The sequence below is a fragment of the Cygnus olor genome, chromosome 4, assembly GCF_009769625.2.
Source record: "Cygnus olor isolate bCygOlo1 chromosome 4, bCygOlo1.pri.v2, whole genome shotgun sequence".
NCBI classification, from domain to species: Eukaryota; Metazoa; Chordata; class Aves; order Anseriformes; family Anatidae; genus Cygnus; species Cygnus olor.
In genome coordinates, this window is record NC_049172.1 from 29,447,294 (window position 1) to 29,462,463 (window position 15,170).

A 15,170-nucleotide genomic window follows, 5' to 3' on the forward strand; every position below is an offset into this window, starting at 1 on the left:
CAAAGGAAGAATGAACCCATTTCAAAACTACCTTTATTGCACCAAAGTATTACAGACATCATTTTATAATGATAATCAACAATTATAAATATCAGTATTTTAGAAAAACAACAACAAAAACACAAACAAAAACACAAATTGGACCATATGAACAGCTGAGATTCACTTTCTTCAGCTGGTTGCCTGATTGGAATATATTACATTAATGTAAGTTGATCTGTATGTGTTAATTACCAATGCAAAATAGAGTTCGTATAGAGCAGAGACATTGATCAAATGCTATACTTTCTCATTGATAATACTCATTAGATGTTTGTAGTTGAGCCATTTTCTCTGTGGTCTAATATTATTTAAAAGTTATCTGTTCATGGGAATTATGTAGACCAATCTTCACATAGAAAAAAATCCTGCCTGGTTTCTAAACTCTGAAGTTTTCCAGGTTTAAAAAAATAAAAAAAAATAATAAAAAAAAAAACAGGAATAAATTTAATTCTACTTTTAGTATACTTTGCTATCTCTTTCTTATAAACAACAACAAAAATGTAGCTTTTCTGAATACCTAAAATCAAAGGAAAGTAGTTTCAGTGTCTGTATGAAGTATTTTGATATAGTTTTATAATTATCTACTGTTTGATAGCATACACAAATTTGTCCTTCATCAAAGGGCAGCAGAATAAATCTTATTCTAAAGATTCAACTTCCTTTTTTTTTTACCATTTTTTTTAGATGTTGTGGCCTAGAATATTGTTTCTAAGTATAGTTTAAGGAAGGCAAAATATCCCTTGGGAATTCTGTCTATATGAATCTCAGTACAGTATCTGATTGTGCTTTCTCAAAATGCTATAACAAATCTATGCACAGTGAGGGCACAAACTGTTGTGGTCTGAGATTTTTAGTCCATCTTAAATTTGCCAAGGGCTTGGGTGTATAAAGGGACTTTTTTTGTTGAACCCCTATTCAGCAAAAGACCTGAGTGCATGTCAGGGTTAATCCCTATCAATTTATAGGGCAGAAAAATCAGGACAGTATTCTCAAATACTTACTCCAGAACAAGGGAATGGTCTTGTGAAATGCAACAAGAAAAAGAAATATCAGAATGTTTCCACCTGTCCAAGTTTTTCAGGAGCCCAGCAGCATCTCCTGGAGTTGCTGATATACTATCCATAAGGCTATTTTTGTGACACCATGGAAGAGACTAGAAGAAAATGGTGCCTTTTTATGAGGCACAAAAAAGCACCATATGACAAATGATAAAGGTTCTGTTTAAGCAGTCAGATAGTGTTATATCTACACTACAGAGCAGTATAGTGTGCCCTACTGACAGAAAACAAACTGAAAGGCTTCATGTGAAAAGCAACAAAGTATATGATTTGCAAAGACGGGTAAAATTTCAAAGTGACTAAACCCATCACTGGGCTAACTTCCCATTAAGTTTGCTTATCTAGTCTATAATAAAAGGGAATACAATAGCATTCTCCAGGTTAAAAAGTGAAGTTAAGCTGAATAAAAGAACACAACATTCCTAACTCCTGACAGGCATGCTGGCAAGGACTAGCATTTCCCCAAATGCCTCTTTAGATACTGAGAACACCAGTATTGTGGCTTCTTGTGCTTCAGAGATGTCTAAACTCAATGTGACAGAAAACACTTGTAGGTCTTCTCTCAGGCAGAATTTCACTAGAAGGATAGAAAGGTAAGTCAGGTGTCTTGCAGAGAATAATTACTTCTTTTAAACAAATGATAGAGAAGATTGAATAGGCTGTCAACAACATGTTAATCTCCTTCAATTCTGTTGCCAGTAACTGTTCCCTATGGACCATAAGAGAGATTCTGATTTGACTTTTAGATGCCTGACCATCTGTTTCCTAAGCATCTTGTATTAATTGTCTAAAGGAGTAGAAATTTGGCAAGCACATACAGCTTAACCTGTCCATTCATTCATGTGAGCTTCATCGTTAATGGTATACTATCAGTAGTCCACAGTTGTCTCTCCCTTTTACAAGTCCAAGGTAATTATGGATGTGTAATGTGTAGCCTGTCACACCAGGAAAGCCAATTGTTCATACTGTCTCATATTTATGTAACCTGTCTGTCATGACAAAAGGGGACAGAATTAATGCATGTAAGGTCTCTCTTGACAAATAATGAAACTAAGTGAAACCCTCCTCCCTGTCCTACAAAATCTTACATGATGGTTATGTTTTTCCATGCTTAGGTAGTCTTGTATTCCACATAGCTGGCTTTGAAGATGGAAAAAATACAGCTGTTACCATTGCTGCAGTTAGCTCAAAGCTGTGGGGTCCTGGATGTTGACGTCATATCCTAGACCAGATTGTAGCAGCAACAATCAAGAACTAGAGCAGTCCCCTTTGACTGTTTCAGGTGAGTTTCATGCTACAGTTAGATGTGACAATGTCAAACTAAAATGAAGATAGTCTATTGTTTTTGTTAGGATTTTTTTTTCTTTTTTAACTAAAATAACTTCTCTAAATAGTTTTGTGGATCACAAAAGCCTTATATATCTGTTGAACAAAGTTTTTACTTTGTTTACTTTTAGAAAGGGAAGAAAAAAAGTTTAACTTTCAAGCCTTGAAATGTCACCACCCACAATTATATTTGGTAAATTTCATGCCATGTGGTCATTTTATAATCATCATTAGAACTAATTTAACTCTTCTTCCTGGAGAGGACCAATACTAGAAGATCTGCAAAGCACTATTGCAAGTAGAGAAGTCTGGAAACAGAATTCTTGCTAGCATTATAACCAGATACGGCTAAAATAAAATGTAAAGAAAAAGATCAATGAATTATGTTTCACAAATGTGACCTAAGAATTGAGGCATAACAATAGAATTGTAGATCATGAACAGGCTTTAAGAAGGTAGGATTGTCTTAATTCTTAAGAAACAGAGGATTGCTTCAATACTTTTCTTATTATCAATGAACATGTAAGATTTGAAAGATCATAGCAAAGGAAAAAAAAGGAAAAAAAATCCAAGAAGTACATTTGTACATTTAAAAAAAGTAAAATACACTGCAAATGAAAACCAGAGAAAATATAATCTCTCTCTCTCTTTATCATATGTTTGGTTATTAGTAACTGTCTGAAAAATATTTTCTGCAATTTCCTTTGTGTTTTGTTTTGTATTTATTATTTTTTTTTAGTTTGAGGACAAACCTTCCTTAAAACGCATGAAAAGGAAACAGTAATTATTCTAGTTTCATAGATGGTGACGTACATCTGTTACTTAATGTCATATAAAAAGCTTATGAAAAGAGTTCTGGTTTCCCTACTGGTAGTTCTGTGCATTAGCAATAAACTTCTCTGTCCTTCTTGTCACCTTCTGTGAGCAAGCTGTTACTGACTGGATTGACCTAAGTGTGGTGTGTAACATTCAGCATGAAAATCTCTAATCACTACTAACAATTGATATGAAGACTATTGTGAGTTTTGACCTGACAAAATGTTTAATGATATATACATCTCTTCTCCAGATATATCTAGGAGGTTTAAAATTATATTGCATTTTTCTTCTTACATGTATGATTTGGCTTTCGGTGAATGATTTGCTAGTCTCAGCAACTGAGGTTTAGAAAGTGAGCAAGAGAAGAGGACAAAAAGTTTTGATATGACTGCAACCTTCATAAAAAGCGTTACCCTTTTTGTTTCTGATTTACAAATTCAATTCCCATATAGTTTTCAATTACTTGGATTGATGTAGAATGGTTTATAATGGAGGCAAAGGAGACAGGGAACATGGAACAAGAGTAGCAGATTAGTGTAAAATATGCCTCCCTTAGGCTGTAAAAGGTGTGGATGCTTGCAGAAGCAAGGTAGCATTTACTTCTGGTGATTGTCTTCCTGGAGTGAGCTCATATCAGGCATAGCTTAAAATTAGCAAAGAACAAGCATACTGAAAAATAGAAATCCAAAACTGTGTAGGGTAATGGCAGAAGCATAGTGGCAGAAACACACAGTCTATAGGAACGCATCCATATCGAGTTTAATGTGGGAAAACTCATCTCACATCTCAGTGAAACTACTTACTCATTAGGACCAGAAAATCATTTGCAAAGGCTAAATGACTCATAGAAACATTTTGCCTGCGGATTAAAAGCACTCCAGCAAAAAAAGAACTAAAAATGACCCTGCAAACCAGAAATGTAAACAAAGCTCAAACATGTCAGAAATACTAATTTCAGAAAGCATAAACTTTTAATTATAAACTAAGAAAATACAATCCTACAGAGAATAAGAATAACAAAGTTATTCTGAATCCAGTTTGTTTCTGCAGCCATGTGGTTTGAGTTCCATTAAAGGCCAGTAAAACAGTGGGATTAATGTAAAGCATGCATGTGTAAGTACTTTTTGAATTGAGATGTTTGTGTGTTGTTGTTTTTTTCCTTATCTGCCTCCCACCTTACAGTTCTTACTTCATAAGGACAACATAGGCATAATTTTTAAGACATGACCTATAACCTCCCATATTTCCATCATTTGAGAGCTGGAAGCCATTCTCAATAGCTGCTAATTCTTCTATTCATGTCAAGTATAGACAGCCACTCAGCATATCTAGGGTGAACCTCCCAAGTCCCTTGCAGAGTTTGATCCTGATATACAAAAATCATTACACAAAAAAAAAAAGCAGATAAAAGTACTATAACAGTAACAACAAATAAAAATGTCCCCTTGCTCCAATATGTGCTAAAAAGAATATTCTTTGCCTTCAGAAAATTACAGCAAGTGTTTAAGATTATCAGTTAGGAAAAAAAGATATAGTAACTATGGATTTTTCGAGAGTTTTCATGTGTGTTTGTTGTTGTTTTTGTTTTTGATAAGGGAGCACTGATTGTTCACTTTGTTCATGAAAACTGTGAAGAAAAGTTATCAACTTCCTTGTGTTTTGGTGAAAGTGGAGGAATGTATGAAAAAAATCTCAGGAAAATGAAAAGAAGAAACTGGAGGGAAAAGGTATTTAAAGTCCATCTTAGATTTTACTTAAGTGTGATTGTCTTACTCAGCTTTGATGTTTAGATTAAATGTCTTAATGCTTCTAATTTCTGTCATATGAATCAGCACTAATCTCTTTATTTTTTTAATCTTTTTTTTTCAGGATACTTTATTTAGTTTTTCACAAATAATAGTGTGATAGGCAAGTCTGTGTGTGATACTAAATTGGAAGTAAGGTCACATTCTTTCCTCTCTCAGCCAGCTCCGGAGAGAAGGAGCCACGTGCATCCTTCACTCCACTGAATGTGGCTATATGTTATATGTAAATTAAAGACCCTAAGTTTAACTAGTAATCTTAACATTTCAAAACTGCAGGGTCTGTGAGCTATCCCAGGAGTCTTTTGGGGAGTGGGGAGGAGGCGGTGCCTTTTTTGTGTGTGGACGTTAGGGAGGGCAGTTTTATTTTTTTTCCCACTTACTGCATTATCTGTGGTCATGTTTGGAGTTGGAAAGGAAAAGAGGAAATTATTAGAAGGCATTAAACATGGATGTGCAGCTATCTGCTTTGTTGTCTCTCTCAATGAAAAATTCATACTGAAGGTGGACAGCGTACAAATCCTGATTGTCAGGAAGCAACCTGAGATAGTCTGACTCATCTCACTGCAGGTCATATTTTGGCTGGGTTTGATGTTTAGGCTATCCAGTCTGATAACCTGCACTGAAGTTTTGCCTTTGGAAAAGAGATTCTGTTTCAGGATTCCTTTACTTTTTCAATAATTCATGTTTCATACATTGCAGTGTCATGTCTTATAGTACAAGTCTGAGGTGCACTTTTGTTGCCATGAAAAGTTGCAGACGAAAGCACTCTCTTTCATGAGTGTGATAAAGACAAAATACTGCAGGGCAGGTTATCAAGGTATTGAAAGGATTAAATGAGGTTAGAGATAGCTTTGGGGTTTTACTTTGTGTAGGAAAAAAACCCTTTTGTGAAGAAAATGGACTAATAACTTGTATCACCTGAAAGTGAGCACGTTTTTTTTCAGTCTGTTAAGGTTATCATAGAAACAATAAAGGTAGAGAAAAAATATTATTGATTTAGATGTAAAGGGAAGCATAAGTCTTGAAAATATTTTATATCAAATTTTCAGAAAAAAAAATGTTACTACCAAAAATTTTAAGACATTGGAAATATATTTCATTACTGATGTTTTTATTTTCTGTTTTTAAATTTTCATAAAATTCCTATGGTTTGGTTGGCCAGCAAAACAAATACATTGGTTTGTGCTGTTTTTAGTAAACATTTCTCTTTCAAATGATTTGCAAACTGTAAATAATAAACTTAAAAAAAAAAAAAAAAACATTTTGTTATGGAAAGATATTATTTGTTGTTGGCTTTGGGGTTAATCAGCCCCAGGACTGGGGTTAAAGCAAGAGCTTAAGGAGGAGCCTGCTTTCAGAAAAAACTAAATATAGGTCACATACAAAGGAGCAGAAGTAAAACTCTAGTAATAAAATTCAAACTAAGTTACTCTTTGTATTACCAGTATATTTATTTAATTTGTTACTAACGCATTGCAGAAAATCTACTCTCCAAGTTCATGTTTGTCCAAATGGGTATAATGTGAGGTAGCTAGTTTCATGTGAATTTGAGGTGTCTTTCTAGGAAGAAATCTTGGATAAGAATATTGTTGCATGCCATTTTATGAAACAAGCAGAAAGCACTCCAATTGCATTTAGATACTAGTGTTCAGATTTAAGAATGCATTAGGCATAAAAAATGCACCTGGGCATAAAAATGTTGACCCAGAAAGGTGTATGGTCATCTGATCTTGCAAGATGTGTTTAATATTTTTCCTACCTTTCATCTCTTGTTGCATCAATACATTTTATTTTTAACCAACCACATTTCTAAAAAATCTCAGTGTTTAATACTCCTCAGAAGTCCAGAAAATTAGCATTCTCCAACTTCAGCACATCAGTGTTGCCTGTGAAAATACGTAATCCTAAATGACTCTTTCTCATTGTCATATATTGTCTTCTTTGCTCTCTGCTCTATGCAATATGTGAATATATGGTTCTTTGCATGGGAAACTCCTGTCACTAGTTTCAAAGATGTCTGTGTTGTTTTGTATAAGAAAAGATGAACTGTTTCGCAGTTGATAGCAGATTTTCTTTACTGAATACCTCCTGCTATGTCTTACTTTAATCTGAGCTACAGTGCAGCAGGGGTTATCAACATAATGTTGACATTTCTTTAATTGTAAAAGAACAATCTTATTTGAAAGACTCAGATCTCAATTATGAGTGATTTTTAAGTAAGTTTAGTAGAGTTCTTGCCATTGATCTTTCTCAAGGAAAATTTCTTACACTTGTATGCATATCTTTATAAGTACATCCTCAACTCTTCATTTTTAAATTATTCAAGAAGATATTAAATCAAAATGGAAATTGTTCACAAAATAGAAATTCAATTCTGGTGGAGTCAATTGAATGGAACGTAAAGGAAGGCAATCTACACAGGCATAATTAGTTTCAATGAAATTTCATAGAAGAGCAATCTAATTTACCTAACAAATAATGTAAAAATGTCCAAGTTTCAGTGTAGGTTTACTCCAGATTCCTCTATTCTCTCCTTATCACTTCATTACCATTGCTAGGTACATACTGTCATGTGACACAAGGTCATATGCAGGACTCATCACTCCAAAATTTAGTACAAAGAAACTACCTTCGCAAGGACAGTCAACACTGACAGAATATTTAGTCATTTAAGAGAAGCAAAATTATCTGAAGATTCATCTTGCATTTAAAAAAAAAAAAAAAAGGAAATTTTGAATGAGAATGAATTAAAGGACTGTAGGAAGCCTGAAATCAGCAGTCCTACCACACTGAAAAGATGCTTTGACCAATAGTGGTCTAACTACAGCAATGATATTACTTAAATATTAGCTGTGAAAGTAGTTGAAAATCAGTGAAAAAAGAAATAAAAGTTAAGAAGCCATTTTGGCTGGAGTAAAAAAACCTTTTCTACAGCAAAGGTTCTCGAAGAATAGTGTGAGGGCAGTTGACACCGTGCAACCTGGTACACAAGAACATCTTGGTGTGCAACAACATGAGTTCTGCTGTTTTCAGTTGCTGTATCCTCTAAGGCAGCTAAAAATACTTTTCTACTATCATTTTCTGTTGTAAACAACTTCTGTAATGGATAGCAATAACAACTTAATTAGGAACATCCATGAGAAATTTTCTATTTAGCATGTAATATACCTCACTGATAAATATACCAGCTTCTGCTGCTCTAAGTTAGTTTTCTTTGTTATATGCTTATATGTCTTGAGAGGCTAAGTCCAGTTTCATGTGTATATTTTGTCCTATAGATTTTGCGAGAAAAATCAACTTTGACTTATTTCTTCAGATTTTCAGTGAACAAGTTGCATTACGCTATGTCAGTAGAGGTTTTACTTGCAGAAAGAGGAAAAATAAGTTAAGTAATCAGCATGTATTTATTGTGTTTAGCTCTCTATGCTTCAGGCAATCAAAAATAACATCAAATACTGTAAGAATTTTCTCTCTTTTCAGTGCTTCTCTTGTCTTCTTATAATTACAAATAACTTTTATACAGGAATTTTTGCTTTTACTCTATCTGAAATATTGGAAGCATGTAGTCTTGCCTGAAAAATGCTGACAGATGTAATAGCTATATAGGTATAATAGCAATAGGTATAAGAAAGTAAGACTTTCTTATAATGTGCTGTTCTTTTTATTTTTTTTCTAGCTAATTGCTCCAGTCTAGTAGTCTTTGATATTATCACTAGGCTTGGGATATTTTATTAGTGCAAAATAATAGCTGCTGAAGTGGGGGGCTCAATATGTATTCTAATGCTTTGATTTAAGCATATTATTTAAATGAAGAAAATTATACAATTTCTTTTGTTTACCTTAAGATATTGTTTCACAATTAAATTATTTACAATGTCATTTTTGTTTGTTTTTTTTTTGGTTTTGTTTGTTTTGTTTTTGTTTTGACCTTTATTTTTATTGGCTAAACTTGTCAGTGTTCCTGCTTCCCTGGACCAATTAACATCTTCCTTTCACTTATTTAGTGAAAGATTTACATCCTTCAGTAGCAGGTTGTTATTTTCCTAAGCCATTCATTTGTAATTTCTATTTTAACCAAGGTATATGTGCCTTCCTTTTTCTCTGTTTCAAAAACTACTTTCATATGTTCACTTGGTGTTGCCATTTTTTGAGTTCTTTGAATTGTTAACAGCTTCTTAGCAAGACAATTGTAGGGCTACACATGGGATCTCTGCCATGCCATATATGCAATTACTGTCATGGTATGCAGCTTGATATTAAAATCTAAGAGATTTATTTGCTGGCTATTTCACTTAAGAAGTTCATTGCTAGTTCTATTACAAGTCTTTAAGTACCTTCTTTCCGTTAAATACCAATTTGTGTTAGTTTTATATCATGGATCAATTCTTATGATATTGTAGAATTAATGACTAATGGAGTGGGCCTTGTGAAAAATAATTTATTCATGTTTCACAGGAAACACAGTGTATTTCTTGGTGCGTAAGATATTTTAAAATAAAATTAATAATAAATATTAGGAAATTACCACAGAATATTTTCAAGGTTTGTGAAATTTCCCTGATGGTATAGTCACCTGTTTTTGTTTACACTCACACCACTGGAATTTTGATTTCCTGAGAATAATTCTTAGAGGCTAGAATCAGGTGCTTTATTTTAGTCATTTAGTGTATATTAATAACTTTATTTTCCTAATTAGCATGCACAGTAGGATAGGCAAAAGAATAATAAATATTTATACTATTCACGACCTATTTCTCCCTGTTCCATAGGTATTCAAATATTTATTGAATCATTTAATGAAAGTTTTGAACTACATTACAACTGTCAGTATTTGAGATTTTTTATTTTATTTTTTTTTTTACTTTTTTATTTTAAAATAAAAGCCAAGCAATGAGAACTTCAGCACCTGCCTCACTTCAAGTACTACAAGTACTGTTCGGTTCCTCTGACTTCATTGTATGTTCTTGATTTAGGGAAGTATTTATACTCTTTATAAGACTGGCTCACTTGCTTTAAAAAAATATATATTTTTTAAAATTTTTTTTTCCATGGTGCACTAACAGTTTACACAAATAATAGCATCTGGTTCCATATGTATTTATTCCTCAGAAAATATATTTTCTTACAACTGTTCTAAAGGAATAACATCCTTAGGCTAAGCTTCAGGCTGAGGGTTTCTTTGAAAAATCATTTTTGAAAAAAACGTTTATGGATTTTCTGTGAGGTTAACTCTACTCTTTGGGTGGAACTCTGTAGAATAGTTGAATCTGTGCATTAGTGGAATTTAGGGAAGAGCTAAAAAGATTTTTTTGTTATCAATTTTGAAGGAGAATTTTCATGATAGTCTGTGAACCAAGGCTATAATGTCCTTCCTAATGGTCCTGTTCTGCTTGAAAACACTGAAGGTATTTAAATCAAAGAAAAGTTTAGCTTCTCTCAGGATTGTGATATCAAGAAAAGGAGTGCCTAATGCCATGGACTGATTGGGAAATCCGAGCATTTCTGGAAAATATGAACTTCAGAATCATTGCATAATCTTGATCTTCTTGCAGTGCTCAGTAGACGAGGCAGCAATTTTCTGTCTTTGTTAAAACAACTAAAATTACTTCTGTTCTATTTACAAAGCAGCACCAGAGTGAATGGATGTTGGCTTTGGACCAACCCCCTATTTTCTTAAAACTCTGACATTTTTAATATGATAGGGAAGACCTTTATTTCTGCATCTTCCTGCCCCTCGACATATCCAACTTTCACCCATTTGGTCTTCCCAACCCTAGTTGTTCACCACTTGACACACTTTCTATAAAATTTGAGATTATGGTAACTTCTTATTCACCGAAGCTAAACCTCTGTTCCTGTCTACTCTTCTGTAATGAGCTGTTGTACTCAAATACTGTCAAAGGTTATGGCTTTTTTTTTCCTGTCTAGAAGCAATCTTTGTCACTGATAAAAATAAATAGACAACTTGTGTGGCAACAGAGCATAAATTCAGAAATTCATTGTGGTCTCTGAGCACAAAATCCCAATGGAATCAAAGTGGGCCTGGAGACTACCAGATCAGTGAACTAAGGTAGGAAGCATTAGTGTGTTAAGCAATTATTTAAACTTTCTCTTTCTAATTTTAACACTCAGAGATTTACATTAAAATAATTTTTTTTAAAAAAAAAAAAGGAAAACCAAAGCATTTTACACTCGGCAGATCTGAGTTTGAATCATTTCACTGGTGTAGTGGATGGTTTTTTTAATTTTTTTTTAAAGTCAATACAAGAATAAAAGGTATCTTTGTTATCTTATCTGCATTTAGCTATTGTAACTTATCTTCATTTAGCATCTGTAACTCATCTGCGTTTAGCTATTGTTTCTGTATTTTAAAGGACAAAAAATGAATTGAATTGAAAGCAAGAACATGTTTCTGGAAAGAAGAAAAAAAAAGACTGGAATGATTCCATGGAGTTAAATGTAGGACCAAATCATTATGGAAGATATTCCGTGATGATCACACCACTGGCATTTGGGAATAGAGAGATCAGAGGTGTGATCAAATAGATCTATGCGTTCAGGCCTATAAAAGTGTTATGATATTCACATACTCTTAAAAAGACTTTTTATTGTTTTTAAAAGACTTTTATTATTTTGGAGGAAATTTATTCTCTGTGCTACAACATAATGATATTCTTATTTTATATGATTTCACAGAAGCTCTTTGCTTCATCAGCTCTCACATTTCTCAAGCTTATCAGTCAATCAAGTACTCTAAGGTAAGCAGTTTTGTCATATATCTTAAAGTCCATTTACCTAAGTGGTCGTATTTATGCTGAGATACTCTTCAAGTGTAAGCACGCTTTACATTCACTGTTTATTTGTTATCTGATTTCCCATGTTTGTTTTATCTTATGAGAATCTCATAACCCCTCATTTTCTACTTGGATAGTTCTAGGCACTGGTTTTGGCTGGGATGGTTGTGTTTTGATTAAACAATAATTGACACTGGTATTTGTATCAGCAACATTCTTTAGCGTTTTGAAGTTTTCTGGTACTATTTCCTCCCTAGTGGTAATTGATAAGAAATCACAGAATCGTCTAGATTGGAAGAGACCTCCAAGATCACCTAGTCCAACCTCTGACCTAACACTAACAAGTGCTCCACTAAACCACATCACTAAGCTCAACATCTAAACGTCTTTTAAAGACCTCCAGGGATGGTGACTCAACCACTTCCCTGGGCAGCCCATTCCAATGCCTAACAACCCTTTCGGTAAAGTAGTTTTTCCTAATATCCAACCTAAACCTCACCTGGCGCAACTTTAGCCCATTCCCCCTCATCCTGTCACCAGGCACGTGGGAGAATAGACCAACCCCCACCTCGCTACAGCCTCCTTTAATAATGTACCTATAGAGAGCGATAAGGTCTCCCCTGAGCCTCCTCTTCTCCAGGCTGAACAATCCCAGCTCCCTCAGCCGCTCCTCGTAAGACTTGTTCTCCAGACCCCTCACCAGCTTCGTTGCCCTTCTCTGGACTCTCTCGAGCACCTCCTTGTCCTTCTTGTAGTGCTCATGCTCATAAATGCTCATGTTAGATTATGGCATTTCAGACTGGCAAAGTAATGCACACTATTATGCACCGTTTACCACAACACCATGTAGAAAAGGCTTGGGGAGACAGAACATCTGTGAGTGTTCATAATATATCTATGTCTGCTTACTTCATGCATACGTGTACAGGGGTTTGTATATGGCAGTGAAAATATTTCAGGACCCCATCAGCCACTGAATCATTTTAGTTTTAAGCTGGTATATAACATCACTGTCATAGAAACTACAAAAGCATACAACTGGTGTAAAACAATGGCAATCAATATTCGAGGAATTGTATATAATGTGAGAAAAAAAGGTGGATTTCAAATCAGTGCAGTCAGCTGTCTTGGTTTTTGCACTTGTGCAATTACTATTCTATCCTTTAAGGAGAGGAGATTTCAAAGCAACTTTATATAGCCTTTCTTATTATTTATTTATTTTATTTAAATCACCTTCTCGATCATTCTTCTGCCTTTCTACTCCATGTTAAGATCTGGAAATATATGTGATTTCCTCCTCTTGATGAATTCTCTCTAGTAGTAGAAGAGATTTTCTTAAACTTCCCCAAATCTGTAAAACTGCTCAGAATCTACAAGAATTTCAGGTAATCCACTCAATATATGTTGAGTGAGAGATCCTATACTTCAGTGTTTGTCCCAAATGCCTGGTACTGGTAGTGCTGCTGCCTCTGAAGGAAAGCTAAAGAAAATAATATACATTAAGCCAAACATGGAGGTTTTGCAGCTTGTTTTATGAGAAATGTACAGCTTGTGAGTCACAGAAGAAGCCTACTGTAGATAGAGCTTTCCTCTTGCACAGCTTCCTGTTGTGCTGCTCTGTGCTAGTCAAATCCTGTACACTTGTTTTGATGGCACCACTTCACCTGGTACACTGAAGCAGGCAGTCTTCCAGGGAGTGGAACTAATGCAACACAGCTGGAAATTTGCTTTGAGCTTGTTCTTATACTATTTTGGGGGTTCTCTCTTCAGCCATTTGCCCTGTATTAACTGGTCATAGGAAAGTTATGAGCAGCCTGTTCACACCGCCTATCAGTTACCATAGCTGGGAATGTCCTGAGACTCTAGTGGCAGGATCTTTTCCAGCACCTTATGAAAAGTAGGGTCTCAAGTCATATCATGTGGAACTAAGTGAGATGCTTTTTGTGGGGGCTTGGTGGTGATGACTGTGCATGTGGAAGAGCCAGTTTATCCTTTACAATTTGAACAGAAGTGCTGGTAGAACAGGCTATGCTGTAAGCAAACTGGACAATTGCTGTGGGTGCCAGCACTGAAGGAGCATCATTTCAAGAGCTAACTACAGATAAGCACCTTTGAATGGTGAACACTTTAGGTATAAATGTTGGAAATCAGACAGAAGTATTTAGTTTTGCTGGGCAATAGCCCATTTTCCATACTGTAGCTTCTCTTAGTTCCAGTAATTATAACTTGCACAATTATAAGTTATTAGTTGCGGAATATAAGTTTTCTTCTTAGATTGTACAGTTCAAATTTAAGATATAGAAACTATACAAAAATATGATCACTGAGTGCTAAGAAAAAAATACATTCCTCAACAGTGCTACTTCTCATCTTTTTCCACAGATCTCTTTGAAGAATTTCAATGAAGTATCTATATCCATATGACATGTTAGCATTAGACATAACTTGGAATACTTTAAACTGCTGAGGAAACTATGTATATTTAGAATTTCATTGTTTTTCCAATATGAAGGACCATACAGAGAAAGAAGAATATTATGACTGAAACAACAATAAAAAATGCTGCTAAGCTTCTTTGAAACAAAAGTAGTAGGGTTCCTCTGTAGAATAGATTTAAGACAAATTAAAAATCTCTTTTTAAACTCAGATGATTTTTTTCAGTTTGTTCAACTCGCTGATAATAGACTCACCTGTATCCTATTCATTTCCTCTATTAAATCCCTGCTTTCATTATTTTTTAATAAAAAGTAGATTCTCATTAGAAACTCAATTACTCAGAATAACATAAGAAAAGCTCACAAAACACATTTTAAAATTAACTATTTAATATCACATTTGTACAACTGATTTATCTGCAAGTATTTTATTTATTTTTTTGTATGTGTCCAAGATATAACCTTCTACCTTATAACATCTCTGTGCGACACATTTAGTTCTTGTTTTCTTAGGAAAACCATGGTGGAATTTGAGCTCTACTTTTTTCATCCTTCTTTTATTCTTATGTTTAGAGCCTTCCCCAGTGCATTCCTTCCACTCGCCTGCTCTGTACTTGTATCTCTTAATGCCCTTTACCAGTGAGGTTGTTAAATACACTTCTCTCCCTCTCTTTTTCAGTTGTGTAACTTACAAATTTGACTCTCGTTGACTGTTAGTATAATTAGAAGAAGTTGACAGTTAATGGAATCTCAAATTACAGTTTAGTATTTTGAAACTACAGTTTAGTTGCATGTCAAGTATTGCTACAGTAGGTTTTCTGAAATGTTATTGTGGAGATATCTAAAATATTATTATCAAGAAAGTGGAAAAAAGGTAGATCTCAGTATGCA

At 34.3% G+C, this 15,170-nt stretch overlaps 1 long non-coding RNA gene across 12 annotated transcripts in view; it reads left to right on the top strand.

The window, feature by feature from the left end:
- The window catches only part of LOC121069595, a 67,087-nt gene that overhangs the window by 30,271 nt on the left and 21,646 nt on the right, over nucleotides 1-15,170 (top strand). For 6 of the 12 annotated variants that reach the window (XR_005819523.1, XR_005819519.1, XR_005819520.1 and 3 more), the window contains exons 6-9: nucleotides 2,216-2,382; nucleotides 4,841-4,972; nucleotides 10,979-11,120; nucleotides 11,747-11,808. This is a non-coding gene — a long non-coding RNA (uncharacterized LOC121069595). Of the gene's footprint in view, nucleotides 1-2,215; nucleotides 2,383-4,840; nucleotides 4,973-8,328; nucleotides 11,121-11,746; nucleotides 11,809-15,170 lie in introns of all 12 variants that reach the window. The other 6 variants (XR_005819515.1, XR_005819517.1, XR_005819513.1 and 3 more) reach the window with 1 other exon arrangement.